This window comes from Phyllobates terribilis, unplaced genomic scaffold, assembly GCF_046119375.1.
Source record: "Phyllobates terribilis strain yellow unplaced genomic scaffold, ASM4611937v1 Scaffold_7__3_contigs__length_470593459, whole genome shotgun sequence".
Lineage (NCBI taxonomy): Eukaryota > Metazoa > Chordata > Amphibia > Anura > Dendrobatidae > Phyllobates > Phyllobates terribilis.
The window spans coordinates 4843497-4869498 of record NW_027362767.1 but is presented as its reverse complement, the minus strand read 5'-3'; positions in this window follow the sequence as shown (position 1 = coordinate 4869498).

Here is a 26002-nt window from a genome sequence, read left to right as displayed (position 1 = left end):
ACTACAGGTAATGAGTGGAGGACAGAGGAGCCAGTACTACGGGTAATGAGTGGAGGAGAGAGGAGCCAGTACTACAGGTAATAATAATAATAATAATAATAATAGTTTATTTTTATAGCGCCAACATATTCCGCAGCACTTTACAAATTTTAGGGGGGACTTATACAGACAATACAGAATAAGCATATCTCATATCGAACGGAGTGAGGGCCCTGCTCGCAAGCTTACAGTCTATGAGGAAGTGGGGGAGACACAAAAGGTAAAAAGTACATATATTGTATAATGCAGCCTTGATATACTGAATAGGATAAATAATAATACATGGACTGGTCGCCAGCCAGTATGTGTGCAGTCCTGACAGAGGCTTTTATGTGCATGGTTGGTTTGAACCCGAAGTTGAAGAAGATTTTAATATGGGGGAAAGCTGGGATGGACAGAGTGTGTTTAGGTGATACGCCAGTCTAAAGAAATGTGTTTTTAGGGTTCGCTTGAAACTGTGGGTATTGGGAATTAATCGAACTGTCCTGGGTAGTGCATTCCAGAGAATTGGCGCAGCACGCGAGAAATCTTGGAGACGGGAGTGGGAAGTTCGGATTATGGAGGATTTTAGTTTCAAGTCATTTGCAGAACGGAGCGCACGTGTAGGGTGGTAGACTGAGACAAGGGAGGAGATGTAGGGGGGTACTGAAGCATGGAGTGCTTTGTGGGTAAGCGTGATAAGTTTAAAACGAACTCTATATTGGATGGGCAACCAATGCAATGACTGGCACAGGGAAGAGGCATCGGAGTAGCGGTTGGCGAGGAATATGATCCTGGCTGCTGCGTTCAGGACAGATTGGAGAGGGGAGAGTTTAGTAAGAGGGAGACCGATTAGTAGAGCGTTGCAATAGTCAAGACGAGAATGAATAAGAGCGACAGTAAGAGTTTTTGCCGAGTCAAAGGTGAGAAAAGTCCTGATTCTTGAGATGTTTTTGAGGTGTAGATGACATGAACGAGCGAGTGATTTGATGTGAGGAGTGAAAGAAAGATCTGAGTCAAAAATGACCCCAAGACAGCGGGCTTGTAGCTGGGGAGTAATGGTTGAGCCACAAACGGAGATGGCAATATCGGGCACAGGTAGATTAATGGAGGGAGGAAAGACGAGTAGTTCAGTTTTTGACAGATTCAGTTTTAGGTAGAGGGAGGACATAATGTTAGACACAGCAGAAAGACAATCACTGGTCTTTTGTAGTAATGCAGGGGTGATGTCCGGAGCAGAGGTGTATAATTGGGTGTCATCAGCATAGAGATGGTACTGAAAACCGAATCTACTGATTGTTTGTCCAATAGGAGCGGTGTATAAGGAGAAAAGAAGGGGGCCTAGGACTGATCCTTGAGGAACCCCGACAGTAAGAGGAAGTAGGGAGGAGGAGGAGCCGGCAAAAGACACAGAGAAGGAGCGGTCAGAGAGATAAGAGGAGAACCAGGAGAGAACCGTGTCCTTGAGGCCAATAGTGCGGAGCATAGTGAGGAGGAGCTGATGATCCACAGTGTCAAATGCTGCAGAGAGATCCAGGAGAATCAGCAGGGAGTAGTGACCATTAGATTTAGCTGTTAGTAGATCATTAGAGACTTTAGTGAGGGCAGTTTCAGTAGAATGTAAAGAGCGGAAACCAGATTGTAAAGGGTCAAGAAGAGAGTTGTCTGAGAGATAGCGGATTAGACGGGAGTGGACCAGGCGTTCCAGGAGTTTAGAGATAAAGGGAAGATTGGAAACAGGTCTGTAGTTGGCCGTGCAGTTCTGGTCGAGGGATGGTTTTTTAAGTAATGGTTGTATGCTGGCGTGTTTAAAAGAAGAGGGAAAGATACCAGATGAGAGGGAAAGGTTGAAAATTTTAGTTAGGTGAGAGGTGACAGCTGGAGCAAGGGACTGAAGGAGATGTGAGGGAATAGGGTCGCTGGTGCAGGTGGTAGGGCGAGAAGATGCAAGGAGCCTGATCACTTCATCTTCCGTGACTGGTTCGAAGTCAGAAAATGAGCAAGATACAATGTGGCAGGGGGGAGCATGCATAACATTTGGGGATTGGGAGAAAATTTCCTGTCGGATATGGTCAATTTTTTCTTTGAAATAGTTAGCCAGATCGTCAGCGCTGAGGTCGGTGGTCGGGGCCTGTGCTGTTTGATTGAGGAGAGAATGAAACGTGTCAAAGAGTCGTTTAGGATTATTGGAAAGTGAGATGATGAGGTTGTTAAAGTAGGTTTGTTTGGAGAGGTGAAGCGCAGAGTTATATGTTTTCAGCATAAATTTATAGTGGAGGAAATCTTCGGGCAGATTTGATTTTCTCCACAGCCGTTCAGCGCACCTGGAGTACCTCTGGAGAAGACGTGTTTGAGGCGTGTGCCAGGGTTGTCGCCGTCTATGCCGAATTGTTCTTTGTGTAGGAGGTGCGGCTTCATCCAGGGCGCATAGCATTATTTTGTTATAATGCTTCAATGCAGATTCGGGACATGAGAGGGAGGAGATTGGGGCCAATGATGATTGCAACCTTTTTATAAATTTCTGGGTGTTAATGGCGCGTAAATTTCTATAAGTGTGGACGGTGGGAGTGTCTTGAGTAGAGTCACAGTTCTTGACAGAGAATGAAAGAAGATTATGGTCAGAGAGTGGAAGGGGAGAGTTAGTAAAGTCATGTACTGAGCAAAGCCGGGAGAAGATCAGGTCCAATGTGTTCCCGTCCTCATGTGTAGGAGAATTAGCAAGCTGTGAAAGGCCGAAGGAGGAGGTTAATGATAAAAGATGCGTGGCAGATGGGGAAAGAGGATCGCCAATTGGGATGTTAAAGTCTCCCATGATTATCGTGGGGATGTCGCAGGATAGAAAATTTGTAAGCCAGGCAGCAAAGTGATCCAGGAATTGACGGAGGGGACCTGGGGGGCGATAGACAACCGCCACTCGCAGGGAGAAGGGCCGGTAGAGTCTGACTGTGTGGGCCTCAAAGGACGGGAAGATAAGGGAGGGTACAGGGGGGATAACCTGAAAAGTACATTTTGTTGAAAGAAGCAGACCAACACCTCCACCTGATCTGTTGTCAGGTCGCGGGGTATGAGAGAAATGTAGGCCACCATAGGAGAGAGCTGCAGCGGCAGTGGTGTCCGACTGCTGGATCCAGGTTTCAGTGAGAGCCAGAAGGTTGAGGGAATTAGAGAGGAAAAAGTCATGGATGTAAGAGAGTTTATTACAAGCTGAGCGTGCATTCCAAAGGGCACAGTTGAATGAGACAGAAGATATGCAGGGAATATTAATGAGATTAGCAGGGTTTCTGAATGTAACAGGGAAAGAGTTAGTGTTATTATTACTGGAGGGTCCTGGGTTGGGAGAAATATCACCTGCGACTAATAGAAGGAAGATACAGAGAGTGAGCAGATGATTGAGTGATTTGTGAGAGCGTTTCCTGCGTTGTATGGTGGGAATGAATGGATCTGCGTGGTATAACATTGTGAAGAGAGCATGACAACTGTACATAGGAGAAGAGAGGAGTGAGGGATTAATATGGATGAAGTGTGCCGCATTTGTGGGAGAACGGTGAATGTGGATGATTGTAGCAACCAGAGTATAAATGGCACAGATACAAATGGTGAATACTGTTTGCCAAAAAGATGACCTGGAAGCAAGTTTGTTTAATTGTCTTACCTGTCTCCTGCCCTGTCCAACTGCCATTTTCTAACTGCCAGGGCACTTTGCTAAATTATGGCACTTCGATAAAGTATGCATAAATGCTATATGCATAAATGCCCCCGCATAAATGCCTCCCCTTAACTAAGTCTCAATATATAGGGACGTATCTGCTTAGATCTGCACAGATTTAACTCATTAACAATCAATCACTAGCTTAAAAAACAACAGGAGACCATAAAGTGCAGGGAAAAAAAAAAAAAAACAGACTAGTAAACTCGGCATGGATCATAAACTCTTAAAGTAAGTGTGATGACCTTTAAGTATCATGGAATAAAAAAGCTAGAGGAGTGAAAAAAATATATACCAGAAATTGATAGGCTGCAGAGCATTGCATGGAGATATAATGCAGTTTTCAGGACAGATCACACAAGCAGTGAAAAATAATGAGTGGAGGACAGAGGAGCCAGTACTACAGGTAATGAGTGGAGGACAGAGGAGCCTCTTAAAGAAGAAGTTACAGGTCTGTGAGAGCCAGAAATCTCGCTTGTTTGTAATTGACCAAATACTTATTTTCCACCAAAATTTGAAAAAAATTCTTTCCAAATCAGACAATGTGATTTTCAGGATTTGTTTTCTCATTTTGTCTCTCATAGTTGAGGTCGACCTATGATGTCAATTACAGGCCTCGCTCATCTTTTATAGTGGGAGAACTTGCACAATTGGTGGCCGACTAAATACTTTTTTTCCCCACTGTATCTACAGACATGGCACTGATACTAGACTGATACATTGTATCTATGGTATGGCACTGATACTAGACTGATACATTGTATCTACAGGTATGGCACTGATAATAGACTGATACATTGTGTCTACAGGTATGGCACTGATACTAGACTGATACAGGTATGGCACTGATACTAGACTGATGCATTGTATCTACAGGTATGGCACTGATAATAGACTGATACAGGTATGGCACTGATAATAGACTGATACATTGTGTCTAAAGGTATGGCACTGATACTAGACTGATACATTGTGTCTAAAGGTATGGCACTGATACTAGACTGATACAGGTATGGCACTGATACTAGACTGATGCATTGTATCTACGGTATGGCACTGATACTAGACTGATACATTGTATCTACAAGTATGGCACTGATACTAGACTGATACAGGTATGGCACTGATACTAGACTGATACATTGTATCTACAAGTATGGCACTGATACTAGACTGATACAGGTATGGCACTGATACTAGACTGATACATTGTGTCTAAAGGTATGGCACTGATACTAGACTGATACAGGTATGGCACTGACACTAGACTGATACATTGTATCTACGGTATGGCACTGATACTAGACTGATACATTGTATCTACAAATATGGCACTGATACTAGACTGATACAGGTATGGCACTGATACTAGACTGATACATTGTATCTACAGGTATGGCACTGATACTAGACTGATACAGGTATGGCACTGGAATCCCTGCTCCTCTTCCTCAGGGTCGGTGTTATCCGGCGCGCCGTACTCTCCTGTTATATGATTTTCTAGGCTCCTTTAGATCAAACGTCCAAACAAAAGTCTCAGGAAATTGCTGTGAGACAGAACGGACTCCAGCTGGCACATGGCACAAGGGGCTGGTAAGTTTGGCAAAGTCTCGATTATTCCACATCTGCAGCTGAAGGAAAGGGCAGAAATGTTTGTTTCTCTGGATTCTTGCACATTCTTCGATAATGTTTCCTACCACAGTAAGAATAAAGGTCGGGGCGCCAAAAGCTGAGTGCCGGGAGCTACGTCACCGGGGGACTGAGTGATTCTTCGATTGTACCGCGATATGGTATTTGGGGACATTATATCTGTGGGGGATGGACGCGCCACCATATCACTTATTATTACACAACTTTACCAGAAACAGAAAAAATTTTTTTTTATTTATAACGACTTGATGCAAGAACAAAATGGCTTCACTGGAGAAATCTTAATTTAGAAGCAACGTTAGGCATGGGAATTAGATCTCTGTTGTTGGATCCAGCCATTGATGGGTCTGTAAAAAGAAAAACCGACATATGATCCATTTTGAAAAAAGGAGATTAGGTGTGAGGGAAAACCAACCCTAATTACACCTATAGTCTCTGCCCACTAGTCAGTAGCCCAAAATGACAAAGAGGGATTAAGTATCGTAAAATCTATAAATTTTATTAGACAATATTTGTAAGATCATACATATACAAAAGATAAGATTGAAGAGTATATAAAAAGAGTGGGGAAAGGGGTTTGAAAAGAGAGGACAGCTATAAAGCAGGATGAGATCCTGCAAAGAGACTACACCCCTAATCAGCATTAATAGAATATCTGGTGTAAATATCAGTAGCCAACTAGGAGATGCAAAATAAGAAAGTCCTAGCAAAGACCAAATTAGTCCATGTATCGAAGATCTATGGACACAGGCCGCTTCACATTCCCAGCATTTCAGTTTGTGCCGCTCCTGACCACATTTAACATGACTCAAGGTAACTTAAACTCTATCAATATACAGATTTCTTATTGTAAATAATTTATCTCATAGAGTTGTTACCTCTATGACATGAGAAGGAATTCACTGTAGCATTTATTCTAAATTGACTATCTCTCTTCTGTTCTTTCATGTCATAGATCTTCGATACATGGACTAATTTGGTCTTTGCTAGGACTTTCTTATTTTGCATCTCCTAGTTGGCTACTGATATTTACACCAGATATTCTATTAATGCTGATTAGGGGTGTAGTCTCTTTGCAGGATCTCATCCTGCTTTATAGCTGTCCTCTCTTTTCAAACCCCTTTCCCCACTCTTTTTATATACTCTTCAATCTTATCTTTTGTATATGTATGATCTTACAAATATTGTCTAATAAAATTTATAGATTTTACGATACTTAATCCCTCTTTGTCATTTTGGGCTACTGACTAGTGGGCAGAGACTATAGGTGTAATTAGGGTTGGTTTTCCCTCACACCTAATCTCCTTTTTTCAAAATGGATCATATGTCGGTTTTTCTAGTTATATAGGGATTATGGACCATATATCATATGGTTGGCTGATAGGTTTTCATTGATGGATCTGTGTCTGTATAAACAGGATTTAGCAGAATTATATCCTGGAAGTGGCCATTGGGGAAGCAAACAGCAAAAAGGTGGATATTCTGTCCCCAAAGAGATCAGCGGCGGTGCCTGGCAGCCACTTCTCACCAGCACAGCAATATCCACAAACTGTATGAAACACCACAACTCTCCGAGCACGGCTGAGCGGTGCCCTGAATGCTGCTCGGAGATTGAGTCGTGTCCATTGTGTCCGGGCGCGGAGTGCGGCCGCTCGGCTTTTTCTCTCCACCATCCTGCTTGACACTTTTAGGACATATTGTTCGGCCGCCGCGTCTCACACAAAGTGGCTTCATAAAAAAGGTGTTTATGTTATAGGAATTTTCTGTACAGTGACCTTGATGGTTCAGAAAATCCTGAGATTTGTTCCGTCCTGAAGAAATTACAGCCTTGGGAGAATCTGCAGTGACAGAATAATCTACATTACTCAGCATATCCCACACCTGATCCAAGGACGGCAGAGTCATCCCCGCAGCGAGAAGCGTGTGCAACCTGATCTGCAGACACTGACGACTGCACAGATGTGCCAGCAACATGACAAAGGACAGGCGGCAGGAACGGCACCGCTGATCTCTGGTGATGGACAGGCGGCAGGAACGGCACCGCTGATCTCTGGTGATGGACAGGCGGCAGGAACGGCACCGCTGATCTCTGGTGATGGATAGGTGGCATTCTCAGTGATGTCACCGCTGATCTCTGGTGATGGATAGGCGGCATTCTCAGTGATGTCACCGCTGATCTCTAGTGATAGATAGGCGGCATTCTCAGTGATGTCACCGCTGATCTCTGGTGATAGATAGGCGGCATTCTCAGTGATGTCACCCCTGATCTCTAGTGATGGATAGGAGGCATTCTCAGTGATGTCACCGCTGATCTCTGGTGATGGATAGGTGGCATTCTCAGTGATGTCACTGCTGATCTCTGGTGATGGATAGGCGGCATTCTCAGTGATGTCACCGCTGATCTCTGGTGATGGATAGGAGGCATTCTCAGTGATGTCACCGCTGATCTCTGGTGATGGATAGGCGGCATTCTCAGTGATGTCACTGCTGATCTCTGGTGATGGATAGGAGGCATTCTCAGTGATGTCACCGCTGATCTCTAGTGATGGATAGGCGGCATTCTCAGTGATGTCACTGCTGATCTCTGGTGATGGATAGGCGGCATTCTCAGTGATGTCACCGCTGATCTCTAGTGATGGATAGGAAGCATTCTCAGTGATGTCACCGCTGATCTCTGGTGATGGATAGGCGGCATTCTCAGTGATGTCACCGCTGGTCTCTAGTGATGGATAGGCGGCATTCTCAGTGATGTCACCGCTGATCTCTGGTGATGGATAGGCGGCATTCTCAGTGATGTCACCGCTGATCTCTGGTGATGGATAGGCGGCATTCTCAGTGATGTCACCGCTGATCTCTGGTGATGGATAGGCGGCATTCTCAGTGATGTCACCTCTGATTTCTGGTGATGGATAGGCGGCATTCTCAGTGATGTCACCTCTGATTTCTGGTGATGGATAGGCGGCATTCTCAGTGATGTCACCGCTGATCTCTAGTGATGGATAGGAGGCATTCTCAGTGATGTCACCGCTGATCTCTAGTGATGGATAGGAGGCATTCTCAGTGATGTCACCGCTGATCTCTGGTGATGGATAGGCGGCATTCTCAGTGATGTCACCTCTGATTTCTGGTGATGGATAGGCGGCATTCTCAGTGATGTCACCTCTGATTTCTGGTGATGGATAGGAGGCATTCTCAGTGATGTCACCGCTGATCTCTAGTGATGGATAGGCGGCATTCTCAGTGATGTCACCGCTGATCTCTGGTGATGGATAGGCGGCATTCTCAGTGATGTCACCGCTGATCTCTGGTGATGGATAGGCGGCATTCTCAGTGATGTCACCTCTGATTTCTGGTGATGGATAGGAGGCATTCTCAGTGATGTCACCTCTGATTTCTGGTGATGGATAGGCGGCATTCTCAGTGATGTCACCTCTGATTTCTGGTGATGGATAGGCGGCATTCTCAGTGATGTCACCTCTGATTTCTGGTGATGGATAGGAGGCATTCTCAGTGATGTCACCTCTGATTTCTGGTGATGGATAGGCGGCATTCTCAGTGATGTCACCTCTGATTTCTGGTGATGGATAGGAGGCATTCTCAGTGATGTCACCTCTGATTTCTGGTGATGGATAGGAGGCATTCTCAGTGATGTCACCTCTGATCTCTGGTGATGGATAGGCGGCATTCTCAGTGATGTCACCGCTGATCTCTAGTGATGGATAGGCGGCATTCTCAGTGATGTCACCGCTGATTTCTGGTGATAGGTGCTTTTTAGAGCATCATACATAGATATTTGTCTTACTTTTTCTTTTATTTCCGCTGTTTGGAGCCATTTTTCATCCACTTTTACTTTACATTAGAGGAGTCGCCTTGATCATGAACATGAAACCCATAACAGAAACTCATCTGGTGCCTGATTTTGCTCCTAATTAAAAGTTCAGCCATCCATAATATAATGGAATATGATGACTGTGAAATAATCCAATTATTTTTCTTTCAGAGCAAAACTAATAAAATAAAAGTAAACAGAAACGTCAGAAACGAGCAGCTGCCGCTAATGAATCACTAATTACACCCGACCACGTTACTGCGCATAATTCTATTATAGCACAAGAGATGTAACGCTAAATTATTTAGTTTCTTAAATTGAGACATAAACTATTAGTAACAAAGTAATAGAAAAACTCATAAAATGAAATCTATAAGCAGGAGAAATATGGCTGATGATCAAATGTAAGTCCTCAGCTGGTCTCATACATAAAAGCAGTATTATAGTAGTTATATTCTTGTACATAGGGAGCAGTATTATAGTAGTTATATTCTTGTACATAGGGAGCAGTATTATAGTAGTTATATTCTTGTACATAGGAGCAGTATTATAGTAGTTATATTCTTGTACATAGGGGGCAGTATTATAGTAGTTATATTCTTGTACATAGGAGCAGTATTATAGTAGTTATATTCTTGTACATAGGGGCAGTATTATAGTAGTTATATTCTTGTACATAGGGGCAGTATTATAGTAGTTATATTCTTGTACATAGGAGCAGTATTATAGTAGTTATATTCTTGTACATAGCGGGCAGTATTATAGTAGTTATATTCTTGTACATAGGGGGCAGTATTATAGTAGTTATATTCTTGTACATAGGAGCAGTATTATAGTAGTTATATTCTTGTACATAGGGGCAGTATTATAGTAGTTATATTCTTGTACATAGGGGCAGTATTATAGTAGTTATATTCTTGTACATAGGAGCAGTATTATAGTAGTTCTATTCTTGTATATAGGGGCAGTATTATAGTAGTTATATTCTTGTACATAGGGGCAGTATTATAGTAGTGATATTCTTGTACATAGGAGCAGTATTATAGTAGTTATATTCTTGTACATAGGGGCAGTATTATAGTAGTTATATTCTTGTACATAGGGGCAGTATTATAGTAGTTATATTCTTGTACATAGGTGACAGTATTATAGTAGTTATATTCTTGTACATAGAGGGCAGTATTATAGTAGTTATATTCTTGTACATAGGTGACAGTATTATAGTAGTTCTATTCTTGTATATAGGGGCAGTATTATAGTAGTTATATTCTTGTACATAGGGGCAGTATTATAGTAGTGATATTCTTGTACATAGGAGCAGTATTATAGTAGTTATATTCTTGTACATAGGGGCAGTATTATAGTAGTTATATTCTTGTACATAGAGGGCAGTATTATAGTAGTTATATTCTTGTACATAGAGGGCAGTATTATAGTAGTTCTATTCTTGTACATAGGAGCAGTATTATAGTAGTTCTATTCTTGTATATAGGGGCAGTATTATAGTAGTTATATTCTTGTACATAGGGGCAGTATTATAGTAGTGATATTCTTGTACATAGGAGCAGTATTATAGTAGTTATATTCTTGTACATAGGGGCAGTATTATAGTAGTTATATTCTTGTACATAGGTGACAGTATTATAGTAGTTATATTCTTGTACATAGGTGACAGTATTATAGTAGTTATATTCTTGTACATAGAGGGCAGTATTATAGCAGTTATATTCTTGTATATAGGAGCAGTATTATAGTAGTTATATTCTTGTACATAGGTGACAGTATTATAGTAGTTATATTCTTGTACATAGAGGGCAGTATTATAGTAGTTATATTCTTGTACATAGGTGACAGTATTATAGTAGTTATATTCTTGTACATAGGAGCAGTATTATAGTAGTTATATTCTTGTACATAGGGGGCAGTATTATAGTAGTTATATTCTTGTACATAGGTGACAGTATTATAGTAGTTATATTCTTGTACATAGAGGGCAGTATTATAGCAGTTATATTCTTGTATATAGGAGCAGTATTATAGTAGTTATATTCTTGTACATAGGTGACAGTATTATAGTAGTTATATTCTTGTACATAGAGGGCAGTATTATAGTAGTTATATTCTTGTACATAGGGGCAGTATTATAGTAGTTATATTCTTGTACATAGGAGCAGTATTATAGTAGTTATATTCTTGTACATAGGAGCAGTATTATAGTAGTTATATTCTTGTACATAGGAGCAGTATTATAGTAGTTCTATTCTTGTATATAGGGGCAATATTATAGTAGTTATATTCTTGTACCTAGGGGCAGTATTATAGTAGTGATATTCTTGTACATATGAGCAGTATTATAGTAGTTATATTCTTGTACCTAGGGGCAGTATTATAGTAGTGATATTCTTGTACATAGGAGCAGTATTATAGTAGTTATATTCTTGTACATAGGGGGCAGTATTATAGTAGTTATATTCTTGTACATAGGAGCAGTATTATAGTAGTTATATTCTTGTACATAGGAGCAGTATTATAGTAGTTATATTCTTGTACATAGGGGCAGTATTATAGTAGTTATATTCTTGTATATAGGGGCAGTATTATAGTAGTTATATTCTTGTACATAGGGGCAGTATTATAGTAGTGATATTCTTGTACATAGGAGCAGTATTATAGTAGTTATATTCTTGTACATAGGAGCAGTATTATAGTAGTTATATTCTTGTACATAGGGGCAGTATTATAGTAGTTATATTCTTGTACATAGGGGCAGTATTATAGTAGTTATATTCTTGTATATAGGGGCAGTATTATAGTTGTTATATTCTTGTACATAGGGGCAGTATTATAGTAGTGATATTCTTGTACATAGGAGCAGTATTATAGTAGTTATATTCTTGTACATAGGAGCAGTATTATAGTAGTTATATTCTTGTACATAGGGGCAGTATTATAGTAGTTATATTCTTGTACATAGGGGCAGTATTATAGTAGTTATATTCTTGTATATAGGGGCAGTATTATAGTAGTTATATTCTTGTACATAGGGGCAGTATTATAGTAGTGATATTCTTGTACATAGGAGCAGTATTATAGTAGTTATATTCTTGTACATAGGAGCAGTATTATAGTAGTTATATTCTTGTACATAGGAGCAGTATTATAGTAGTTATATTCTTGTATATAGGGGGCAGTATTATAGTAGTTATATTCTTGTATATAGGGGCAGTATTATAGTAGTTATATTCTTGTACATAGGGGCAGTATTATAGTAGTTATATTCTTGTACATAGGAGCAGTATTATAGTAGTTATATTCTTGTATATAGGGGGCAGTATTATAGTAGTTATATTCTTGTACATAGGAGCAGTATTATAATAGTTATATTCTTGTACATAGGGGCAGTATTATAATAGTTATATTTTTGTACATAGGAGCAGTATTATAGTAGTTATATTCTTGTATATAGGGGGCAGTATTATAGTAGTTATATTCTTGTACATAGGAGCAGTATTATAGTAGTTATATTCTTGTACATAGGGGCAGTATTATAGTAGTTATATTCTTGTACATAGGGGGCAGTATTATAGTAGTTATATTTTGTACATAGGGGCAGTATTATAGTAGTTATATTCTTGTACATAGGAGCAGTATTATAGTAGTTATATTCTTGTACATAGGGGGCAGTATTATAGTAGTTATATTTTGTACATAGGGGCAGTATTAGAGTAGTTATATTCTTGTACATAGGAGCAGTATTATAGTAGTTATAGTCTTGTACATAGGAGCAGTATTATAGTAGTTATATTCTTGTACATAGGAGCAGTATTATAGTAGTTATATTCTTGTACATAGGGGGCAGTATTATAGTAGTTATATTCTTGTACATAGGAGCAGTATTATAGTAGTTATATTCTTGTACATAGGGAGCAGTATTATAGTAGTTATATTCTTGTACATAGAGGGCAGTATTATAGTAGTTATATTCTTGTACATCGGAGCAGTATTATAATAGTTATATTCTTGTACATAGGAGCAGTACTATACTAGTTATATTCTTGTACATAGGGAGCAGTATTATAGTAGTTATATTCTTGTACATAGGAGCAGTATTATAGTAGTTATATTCTTGTACATAGGGGCAGTATTATAGTAGTTATATTCTTGTACATAGGGGGCAGTATTATAGTAGTTATATTCTTGTACATAGGGGCAGTATTATAGTAGTTATATTCTTGTACATAGGAGCAGTATTATAGTAGTTATATTCTTGTACATAGGGGCAGTATTATAGTAGTTATATTCTTGTACATAGGGGCAGTATTATAGTAGTTATAGTCTTGTACATAGGAGCAGTATTATAGTTTTATTCTTGTACATAGGAGCAGTATTATAGTAGTTATAGTCTTGTACATAGGAGCAGTATGATAGTAGTTATATTTTTGTACATAGGGGCAGTATTATAGTAGTTATAGTCTTGTACATAGGAGCAGTATTATAGTAGTTATATTCTTGCACATAGGAGCAGTATTATAGTAGTTATATTCTTGTACCTAGGGGGCAGTATTATAGTAGTTATATTCTTGTACATAGGAGCAGTATTATAGTAGTTATATTCTTGTACATAGGAGCAGTATTATAGTAGTTATATTTTTGCACATAGGGGCAGTATTATAGTAGTTATATTCTTGTATATAGGAGCAGTATTATAGTAGTTATATTCTTGTACATAGGAGCAGTATTATAGTAGTTATATTCTTGTACATAGGGGCAGTATTATAGTAGTTCTATTCTTGTACATAGGGGGCAGTATTATAGTAGTTATATTCTTGTACATAGGGGCAGTATTATAGTAGTTATATTCTTGTACATAGGGGGCAGTATTATAGTAGTTATATTCTTGTACATAGGGGGCAGTATTATAGTAGTTATATTCTTGTACATAGGAGCAGTATTATAGTAGTTATATTCTTGTACATAGGAGCAGTATTATAGTAGTTATATTCTTGTACATAGGGGCAGTATTATAGTAGTTATATTCTTGTACATAGGAGCAGTATTATAGTAGTTATATTCTTGTACATAGGAGCAGTATTATAGTAGTTATATTTTTGCACATAGGGGCAGTATTATAGTAGTTATAGTCTTGTATATAGGAGCAGTATTATAGTAGTTATATTCTTGTACATAAGAGCAGTATTATAGTGGATATATTCTTGTACATAGGGAGTGTTATGCACACGCCCGGGCTGAGCGGCGTGTGCGTGTGATTGTAGTGATTCCACTGGACCGTGCCGGAGAGTGAATGCCTGGAGGGGCGTAACTAGGTATTCACCCGATCCGACCAGGGTCGCACGACGGCATACGACGCCAGTGCACCAAGGAGGAACCGAGCAAAGGGACCAGGTGCTACTCCAGGACAGACCCCGGACACGGCTGTTGACCCACACAGGGGAATACAGGAACAGACTGGTAGGCTGGCACACAGACTGGTGGGTATAGGCAGGCACGACTGGTATGCAGGCAGGCGGGTAAGCAGGCAGGAGGGTACAGGCAAGCACAGCTAGAGTGCAGACAGGGAGGCACTAGCAGGTAGGAACACAGGCGGGATAGGACCCAGTACACACTGGGACTCGGGAACAATACAGGCAGAGGGGTACAGGCAAGCACAGCTAGAGTGCAGACAGGGAGGCACTAGCAGGTAGGGACACTGGCGGGATAGGACCCAGTACACACTGGGACTCAGGAACAGAGCCACAGATGTGGCGGACAAACACAGCAGAGTGAGGCCGCCCAGAGAGGTGAGCGAGAACAGGGCAGGACAAGACCGCCTGGAGCGGTGAGCAAGAGTAGAGCAGGACAAGGCCGCCAGGAGCGGTGAACAAAGGATCAAAGCTGAGCGAGACTGCTGGAGCAGTGAGCAAGAGTAAAGCAGGACAAGGCCGCCTGGAGCGGTGAGCAAGAGTGGAGCGAGACTGCCGGAGCAGCGAGCAAAAGGGTCAGAGCGGAGCAAGGCTGCAGGAGCAGCGAGCAAAGGAGTCAGAGCAGGCTAGAACCGCCGGAGCGGTAAGCAAAGGAGTCAGAGCAGACTAGAACCGCCGGAGCGGTGAGCAAAGGAGTCAGAGCAGACTAGAACCGCCGGAGCGGTGAGCAAAGGAGTCAGAGCAGACTAGAACCGCCGGAGCGGTGAGCAAAGGAGTCAGAGCAGACTAGAACCGCCGGAGCGGTGAGCAAAGGAGTCAGAGCAGACTAGAACCGCCGGAGCGGTGAGCAAAGGAGTCAGAGCAGACTAGAACCGCCGGAACGGTGAGCAAAGGAGTCAGAGCAGACTAGAACTGCCGGAGCGGTGAGCAAAGGAGTCAGAGCAGACTAGAACCGCCGGAGCGGTGAGCAAAGGAGTCAGAGCAGGCAAGGCTGAGTAGGGGGGACAGGGCTCTGTTCACACGGAACAGACAGGAAGGGAAAGGCAGAGCCAGACACCCACAGGGTACTTGCAGTGAAGTAGCGAGTGGACCACAAACTCACAAACGGGAGTACAGAGACAACAAGCAGGAGTTAGGTACGAGTTCAGACTCTGCAGAAAAAGGAAAGGAACGGACATAGAGAAAAGACAGATGAAAGATAGGAGAGAGTACAGACTGGAACTGAGTGTACGGACGAGACCGACACAGGAGCGGGACACAGGAGCGGGTCTGGGAATACGGCCCCCAGAGAGGCGGGACGAACAGGCAAGGAGCGTGTTCAGACAGAACAGACAAGATACAGGAGCAGGTCTGGGTAATCGGCCCACAGAGAGGTGGGACAAACAGGCAGGGAGCGTGTTCAGACAGGACAGACAAGATACAGGAACGGATCTAGGTAATCGGCCCCTAGAAGGCGGGAGGAACAGGCTAGGAGCGTGTTCAGACAGGCCTGGAAATACAGCCTCCAGGAAAGGCAGCAGGCAAGAGTACACAGACAGGACTCAGTTCAGACACGGGAACTGATACCGCAAGGCAGGAGACATAGACAGGACTCAGTTCAGACACGGGAACTGATACCGCAAGACAGGAGACAAAGAACGGGACCTGGCATCTTCAGAGTGAAGGCACACACTGAATGAAACACTATGCTCAGGCAGGGATAGATGGGAGCAGCTGAGCTATATACCAGGTGACAGACAGCAATAGGCTGAGGACGCACAAGGGGTGTGACCCACAGCAGGTACAAAAAGCAGGAAGTGATCGGGCGCCGCCCTTAAGCAGCAGAAACAGACACAAACAGACAGCATGGAGGGAAGCCAGAGAGACATTCTGGACTGGAGATCAAGTGCGCGCTCTTGCACAGTGGGAGATGGACCACCATGCAAGGACGCCGCCAGGTATGTTACAGGCAGTATCATAGTAGTTATATTCTTGTACATAGGGGGCAGTATTATAGCAGTTATATTCTTGTACATAGGGGGCAGTATTATAGTAGTTATATTCTTGTACATAGGGGCAGTATTATAGTAGTTATATTCTTGTACATAGGGGCAGTATTATAGTAGTTATAGTCTTGTACATAGGAGGCAGTATTATAGTAGTTATATTCTTGTACATAGGGGGCAGTATTATAGTAGTTATATTCTTGTACATGGGGGCAGTATTATAGTAGTTATATTCTTGTACATGGGGACAGTATTATAGTAGTTAAATTCTTGTACATAGGAGCAGTATTATAGTAGTTATATTGTTGTACATAGGAGCAGTATTTTAGTAGTTATAGTCTTGTACATAGGAGCAGTATTATAGTAGTTATATTCTTGTACATAGGGGGCAGTATTATAGTAGTTATATTCTTGTACATAGAGGGCAGTATTATAGTAGTTATATTCTTGTACATAGGGGCAGTATTATAGTAGTTATATTCTTGTACATCGGAGCAGTATTATAGTAGTTATATTCTTGTACATAGGAGCAGTACTATAGTAGTTATATTCTTGTACCTAGGGGGCAGTATTATAGTAGTTATATTCTTGTACATAGGAGCAGTATTATAGTAGTTATATTTTTGCACATAGGGGCAGTATTATAGTAGTTATATTCTTGTACATAGGGGCAGTATTATAGTAGTTATATTCTTGTACATAGGGGCAGTATTATAGTAGTTATAGTCTTGTACATAGGAGCAGTATTATAGTAGTTTAACTCTTGTACATAGGAGCAGTATTATAGTAGTTATAGTCTTGTACATAGGAGCAGTATTATAGTAGTTATATTCTTGTACATAGAGAGCAGTATTATAGTAGTTATATTCTTGTACATAGGGAGCAGTATTATAGTAGTTATATTCTTGTACATAGGAGCAGTATTATAGTAGTTATATTCTTGTACATAGGGGCAGTATTATAGTAGTTATATTCTTGTAAATAGGAGCAGTACTATAGTAGTTATATTCTTGTACATAGGGAGCAGTATTATAGTAGTTATATTTTTGCACATAGGGGCAGTATTATAGTAGCTATATTCTTGTACATAGGGGCAGTATTATAGTAGTTATATTCTTGTACATAGGGGCAGTATTATAGTAGTTATAGTCTTGTACATAGGAGCAGTATTATAGTAGTTTTATTCTTGTACATAGGGGGCAGTATTATAGTAGTTATATTCTTGTACATAGGGGGCAGTATTATAGTAGTTATATTCTTGTACATAGCGGCAGTATTATAGCAGTTATACTCTTGTACATAGGAGCAGTATTATAGTAGTTATATTGTTGTACATAGTGGCACTATTATAGTAGTTATATTCTTGTACATAGGGGCAGTATTATAGTAGTTATATTCTTGTACATAGGGGGCAGTATTATAGTAGTTATATTCTTGTACATAGGAGCAGTATTATAGTAGTTATATTCTTGTACATAGGGGGCAGTATTATAGTAGTTAAATTATTGTACATAGGAGCAGTATTATAGTAGTTATATTCTTGTACATAGTGGGCAGTATTATAGCAGTTATATTCTTGTACATAGGGAGCAGTATTATAGTAGTTATATTCTTGTACATAGGAGCAGTATTATAGTAGTTATATTCTTGTATATAGGGGGCAGTATTCTAGTAGTTATATTCTTGTACATAGGAGCAGTATTATAGTAGTTATATTCTTGTACATAGGGGGCAGTATTATAGTAGTTATATTCTTGTACATAGGGAGCAGTATTATAGTAGTTATATTCTTATATACAGGGGGCAGTATTATAATAGTTACAGTGCCTACAAGTAGTATTCAACCCCCTGCAGATTTAGCTGGTTGACACATGCGGAATTAACTTGGCATTGTGACATTTGTACTGTAGATCAGCCTGGAAGTGGGAAATGCACTGCAGCAAATATTGTTTTTTTTTTTTTTTTGTTTTTTTTTTAAAACGTTAAAAGTTAATTCAGAGTGTCATTTATTATTCAACCCCTCAAACCACAAGAATTCTGTTTGGTCCCCCTAAAGTATTAAGAAGTAGTTCAGGCACCAAGAATAATGAGCTTCACATGTGTGGATTAAAGATCTCTTTTGCCAGCCTTTACTGACTATTTAAGACCCTCCCCAAACTTGTGAACAGCACTCAGACATGGTCAACATGGGAAAGACAAAGGAGCATTCCAAGGCCATCAGAGACAAGATCGTGGAGGGTCACAAGGCTGGCAAGGGGTACAAAACCCTTTCCAAGGAGTTGGGCCTACCTGTCTCCACTGTTGGGAGCATCATCCGTAAGTGGAAGGCTTATGGAACTACTGTTAGCCTTCCACGGCCTGGACAGCCTTTGAAAGTGTCCTCCCGTGCCGAGGCCAGGCTTGTCCGAAGAGTCAAGGCTAACCCAAGGACAACAAGGAAGGAGCTCCGGGAAGATCTCATGGCAGTGGGGACATTGGTTTCAGTCAATACCATAAGTAACGTACTCCACCGCAATGGTCTCCGTTCCAGACGAGCCTGTATGGTACCTTTACTTTCAAAGCGTCATGTCAAGGCTCATCTACAGTTTGCTCATGATCACTTGGAGGACTCTGAGACAGACTGGTTCAAGGTTCTATGGTCTGATGAGACCAAGATCGAGATCTTTGGTGCCAACCACACACGTGACGTTTGGAAACTGGATGGCACTGCATACGACCCCAAGAATACCATCCTTACAGTCAAGCATGGTGGTGGCAGCATCATGCTGTGGGGCTGTTTCTCAGCCAAGGGGCCTGGCCATCTGGTCCGCATCCATGGGAAGATGGATAGCACGGCCTACCTGGAGATTTTGGCCAAGAACCTCCGCTCCTCCATCAAGGATCTTAAGATGGGTCATAATTTCATCTTCCAACAAGAAAACGACCCAAAGCACACAGCCAAGAAAACCAAGGCCTGGTTCAAGAGGGAAAAAGTCAAGGTGTTGGAGTGGCCTAGTCAGTCTCCTGACCTTAACCCAATTGAAAACTTGTGGAAGGAGCTCAAGAATAAAGTCCACATGAGACACCCAAAGAACCTAGATAACTTGGAGAAGATCTGCATGGAGGAGTGGGCCAAGATAACTCCACAGACCTGTGCCGGCCTGATCAGGTCTTATAAAAGACGATTATTAGCTGTAATTGTAAACAAGGGTTATTCCACAAAATATTAAACATAGGGGTTGTATAATAATTGACCCACACTTTTATGTTTAAAATTTAATAAAATTCAACTGAGCAACATAACTTTTTGGTTTGTAAGATTTATGCTTCTGTTCATAAAACCTACTCTCGTTTGCAGTTTGAAGGCTCTAACTTATTTGCATCTTATCAAACCAGCTAAATCAGCAGGGGGTTGAATACTACTTGTAGGCACTGTATATTCTTGTACATAGGGGGCAGTATTAAAGTAGTTATATTCTTGTACATAGCAGTATTATAGTAGTTATATATCTGTACATAGGGGGCAGTATTATATTAGCTGTAATGTATAGAAGTTGTATATTTCTGTGTGCTTTCGCAGTCACGTCACTCCTGTTATTTTCCATGATACATGATCTTCTCTCCCTGGATGACCTCTTTGTCCAGCTGCCGTTTCAGACCTTCAGTGGTTTGGACTCTTAACTATAATGTGGTTTTTCTGTAGATGGAGATAATTAGGAACGACCTGTTGGTTTTGTACATTCACTAGTGAAGCAGCCACAAGAAATGATTTTACATATTTCTCGCAGATCACAGTTTAGTTCGAAGACAGAACTTTTTGTGCCTCTTATTTCTTGTGTCTTTATCGTCTTGTTTCCGGATGATTTCACATCTGCACCACAATCTTGTAATTCCTTCAGCCATCGCTCCTCGTACAGATGGAAGCTGTTATTGGATCTGTTTTCTGCCTCCGCTTTCATCCGACCACTTCACATACAGCAATAATTGTACAGGAGAAGCGGCTCATTGTGATTTATATGTGAGGTGAAGGTCAAGAGTTTGAGAGACTTGTGCCATCATTACAGTGAGAGACCTGCGGATTTCCCGAGACCCTCTGCCAGTAAAATAACATTTATTGGCCCCAGGTCCTGATCCTCTACTCGGGGATATAAAGCAGATTTTACAGGAATCATATGAAGAAAATCTCAAATGTAACAAATTACAATCTGTAAGAAATAAAAGAAAGCGGAGGATCCAAGGTCATTTGATGAAGGGGTAAAGTGAGGACCGAGCAGGGACCACCGCTGCCGTGGAAAGACGGGACAGTACAATGCAGGTTTCTGCAAAAAACTGAGATATTTATATGGTGAGAAATACTCATTAGAATTTTTCCTGATGGTATTTGTGAGGAGCTAAAGATTATGGGACCAATGCACGTAGGACGGAGTCCACGGCTCTAAGGGATGCAGACTTTTTCCAGCCCGGAGCACAGGTTCCGTCAATCTTATTATTGTGTTTTATTTGAGATTTGTTTGCTCGTTAGTTTAAGTGCACAAATTTCACCTGCTAAGTGTTCAGCTTCAGGATCAATGTTTCCATTCAGTAACAGTAAGCAGAGGAAGACATGCAGGTTGGATCTTATGTATGCATAAGGCCAGACAGGTGACCGCTAAAGGTAAATGTAAAGCAATCATTCCATTAATCTCATAATCTCATCCATATCTCAGGGGCCTCAAGCCATTGTTCTCCCAGCCACTAGGCCCATTGTGTGGATGAGGATAGTAGAGCCAGGGGAGCCATCACCACAGGGGTTCTCACATGCAGTCCCAAGTGATGGAGCTCGGCCTGAATGAGATACCTTCACCAATGCACAGTTAGCTTTGGAGGGGAGGGTGTGAACACTTCTGCCCATTCAGGGGGCAGGGAGGAAGATAAGCCACATGTTTAGTGAGAGAGTGTGGAATGACATCGAAGGTAGAGGATCTAGGCTGAGGTCCTGGAGCCATGGATGGGATGGCCTATGGAGTTTTGGAGATCGGTTGCCAGCTGGGCTGGTTCCCCCTACTACGCTTGAGGGATCTGTTGCCTGGATTTCAGGAACTTTCATAAGGACTGTGTTGGCTGGACTGAAATTCATGTGTTGCGGTCGTGATATCTGTCGCCTGGAGGAACATAGCCTGTGACTGAAGACTATATCGGCAGAAAATACCAAAAAGCTGTGGGCCAACCAAAAGTTGGGAGACAGTGAGTATCGCCTGGCACAAGGACAGTGGAACTACCGATCCCAGGTTGGGAACTTGTAGACTGAAAGCATTGTATTTTGGCCATTTTACCTGCGATTGCTGTATGACCGTGGAAGGAAGGAATAAAAATAATTGCATCGTTATCCTGCCTAGGTGATTATTACAACCCACAGCCTCAGATCTTCACAGAATTTGACTTTGAAGCAGTAAGTGTACTCGTCACTTCTTTTGACTACAGAATAATCTGTCATGTGTACATAAGGATTCACACCATTTCTGGGCATTACATGGCTTGTATCCTGTATTTCTCACCAGATTTTCCTCGCACAGACTCTAGTTCTAATTTTCAGTTGTCTCTGAGCTACTAGGTGGAAGATTTCTGCCATACACGGCCACAAACAGACATGAGGTATTCCTGCTCCCCTGAGTCTATACCGCACACGTTCAGCAGCAGCATCAAGGAATATATTACACAGTAGTACTGAGCAGTATAACTGTGAATCAAACTCTGGGGTGAGATAAACACTTACTAGAAAGCTTCAGCATCAATGAAGATATTACACAGCAGTACTGAGCAGTGTAGCTATGAGTCAAGCTCTGGAATAACATAAACCACTTACTAAAAAGCAGCAGCATGGAATACGCTATTCATCAGTACTGAGCAGTATAGTTGTGACTCCAGTGCCATGTTATAAAGCACTTATAAGAAAGTAGTCGCAGGGATCTGTCTCTTTATTTTTCTTTTACTCTGCTTCTCCTTCTTCTCTTCATCTCTATAGACTTTAATAGGCAGCTGTAACCTGGTCCCTCAGTTTGCCGGGAGTCTTGTCTTGTTGCTTAGTGATTTTAGCAGTTTTTTTAATAGTGGATAATGAGAACATAGGGCGGGAGGAGAAGAAGTGACTTGTAAGTGGAGAAAGGAGATTTCTCTGATAAGATATGTTACATATTTCCAGATATTTGCTCGTACTATTGATTAATGTAAAGCTTGATGAAACAGCAGCGACTTTTAATGACCAGTTTTTCCCGTTCTCCCCGGCCTCCTTCACCCTTTCACTCATTAAACCTTTCCATATTTTCTTTTTGTCGATTACACATAAAGAACCCCCAGAAAATTGCTTCCACTTGATACAAATCTCGGTGATTGCAGGAAGTTTTGCAGCGTAAATAAATTGACTTATCTCAGGTGTCACTTATAACATTCCCTAAATTGTATCTGGCAATAAAGAGGCGAGCGAACAATAAACACCCGGGCGGCCTCCAAGGGGATTATTCAGATTTTTTTGACCTGAGCAAGCATTTCGCTGCCGTTCGTTTTAACTAATGTGGTTTGATAATTTTCATGTATCTAAGATGTCACCGGGGGTAATAAAAAGAGCAATTTACAGCCACATTAAAAGCCGCGAGTTGGGAAATGGCGCTTATTGTGGAAAGCAGCACAACAGACTTAAAGGAAACGTCCACTCCACACACAATGATGAGCTGGTGACCCCTCCCGTAGGAGAAAAATGGTGGCCGGAACTGAAAAGGATGAAATGATCGAAAAAATCATTATGTGGGTTGTGTCCCATGAGGCATCATTTATATCTGGAATCTAATCACTCAGCTTTCTTGTCACATGACTACTATTGTCCAATGACATCTCTGTAGAGGAAGAGGAGTCTGATACATTAGGGAGCGGACACCAACTGGCACAATGTAGTAAAGGACTGGAATCTATTTTTTTGTGTAGTTTTCCATTTTTATCAGTTGCATTAATTGCCAAAGAAACTCTTCTATGAATCTGTATCTTCTATGTATTCCTCTGAATGTATGGACACTGCACAGTACCTCTTCTATGTATCAATATCTGCCCTACATACACTGCACAGTACCTCTTCTATGTATCAATATCTACCCTACATACACTGCACAGTACCTCTTCTATGTATCAATATCTGCCCTACATACACTGCACAGTACCTCTTCTATGTATCAATATCTGCCCTACATACATTGCACAGTACCTCTTCTATGTATCAATATCTACCCTACATACACTGCACAGTACCTCTTCTATGTATCAATATCTACCCTACACACATTGCACAGTACCTCTTCTATGTATCAATATCTACCCTACATACACTGCACAGTACCTCTTCTATGTATCAATATCTGCCCTACATACATTGCACAGTCCCTCTTCTATGTATCAATATCTGCCCTACATACATTGCACAGTCCCTCTTCTATGTATCAATATCTGCCCTACATACATTGCACAGTACCTCTTCTATGTATCAATATCTGCCCTACATACATTGCACAGTACCTCTTCTATGTATCAATATCTGCCCTACATACATTGCACAGTCCCTCTTCTATGTATCAGTATCTACCCTACACACATTGCACAGTACCTCTTCTATATATCAGTATCTGCCCTACAGACGCTGCACAGTACCTCTTCTATGTATCAATATCTGCCCTACATACATTGCACAGTACCTCTTCTATGTATCAATATCTACCCTACATACACTGCACAGTACCTCTTCTATATATCAATATCTGCCCTACACACATTGCACAGTACATCTTCTATGTATCAATATCTGCCCTACATACATTGCACAGTACCTCTATTATGTATCAATATCTACCCTACATACACTGCACAGTACCTCTTCTATATATCAATATCTGCCCTACACACATTGCACAGTACATCTATATATCAGTATCTGCCCTACAGACACTGCACAGTACCTCTTCTATATATCAGTATCTGCCCTACAGACGCTGCACAGTACATCTTCTATATATCGGTATCTGCCCTACAGACACTGCACAGTACCTCTTCTGTGTATCGGTATCTACTCTACATACACTGCACAGTACCTCTTCTGTGTATCGGTATCTACCCTACATACACTGCACAGTACCTCTTCTATGTATCAGTATGTGCCCTACATACATTGCACAGTACATCTTCTATATATCAGTATCTGCCCTACAGACGCTGCACAGTTCATCTTCTATATATCGGTATCTGCCCTACAGACACTGCACAGTACCTCTTCTGTGTATCGGTATCTACTCTACATACACTGCACAGTACCTCTTCTGTGTATCGGTATCTACCCTACATACACTGCACAGTACCTCTTCTATGTATCAGTATGTGCCCTACATACATTGCACAGTCCCTCTTCTATGTATCAATATCTACCCTACACACATTGCACAGTACCTCTTCTATATATCAGTATCTGCCCTACAGACGCTGCACAGTACCTCTTCTATATATCAATATCTGCCCTACATACATTGCACAGTACCTCTATTATGTATCAATATCTACCCTACATACACTGCACAGTACCTCTTCTATATATCAATATCTGCCCTACACACATTGCACAGTACCTCTTCTATGTATCAATATCTGCCCTACATACATTGCACAGTACCTCTATTATGTATCAATATCTACCCTACATACACTGCACAGTACCTCTTCTATATATCAATATCTGCCCTACACACATTGCACAGTACATCTTCTATATATCAGTATCTGCCCTACAGACACTGCACAGTACCTCTTCTATATATCAGTATCTGCCCTACAGACGCTGCACAGTACATCTTCTATATATCGGTATCTGCCCTACAGACACTGCACAGTACCTCTTCTGTGTATCGGTATCTACTCTACATACACTGCACAGTACCTCTTCTGTGTATCGGTATCTACCCTACATACACTGCACAGTACCTCTTCTATGTATCAGTATGTGCCCTACAGACACTGCACAGTACCTCTTCTGTGTATCGGTATCTGCCCTACAGACGTTGCACAGTACCTATTCTATGTATCAGTATCTCCTCTACAGACACTGCACAGCACCATTTCTATGTATTGGTATCTACCTACATACATTGCACAGTACTTCTTCTATGTATCAGTATTTTCCCTACAGACACTGCACAGTACCTCTTCTATGTATTGGTATCTGCCCTGCATACATTGCACAGTGCCTCTTCTATTTATCAGTATGTGCCCTACATACATTGCACAGTACATCTTCTATATATCAGTATCTGCCCTACAGACACTGCACAGTACCTCTTCTATATATCAGTATCTGCCCTACAGACGCTGCACAGTACATCTTCTATATATCGGTATCTGCCCTACAGACACT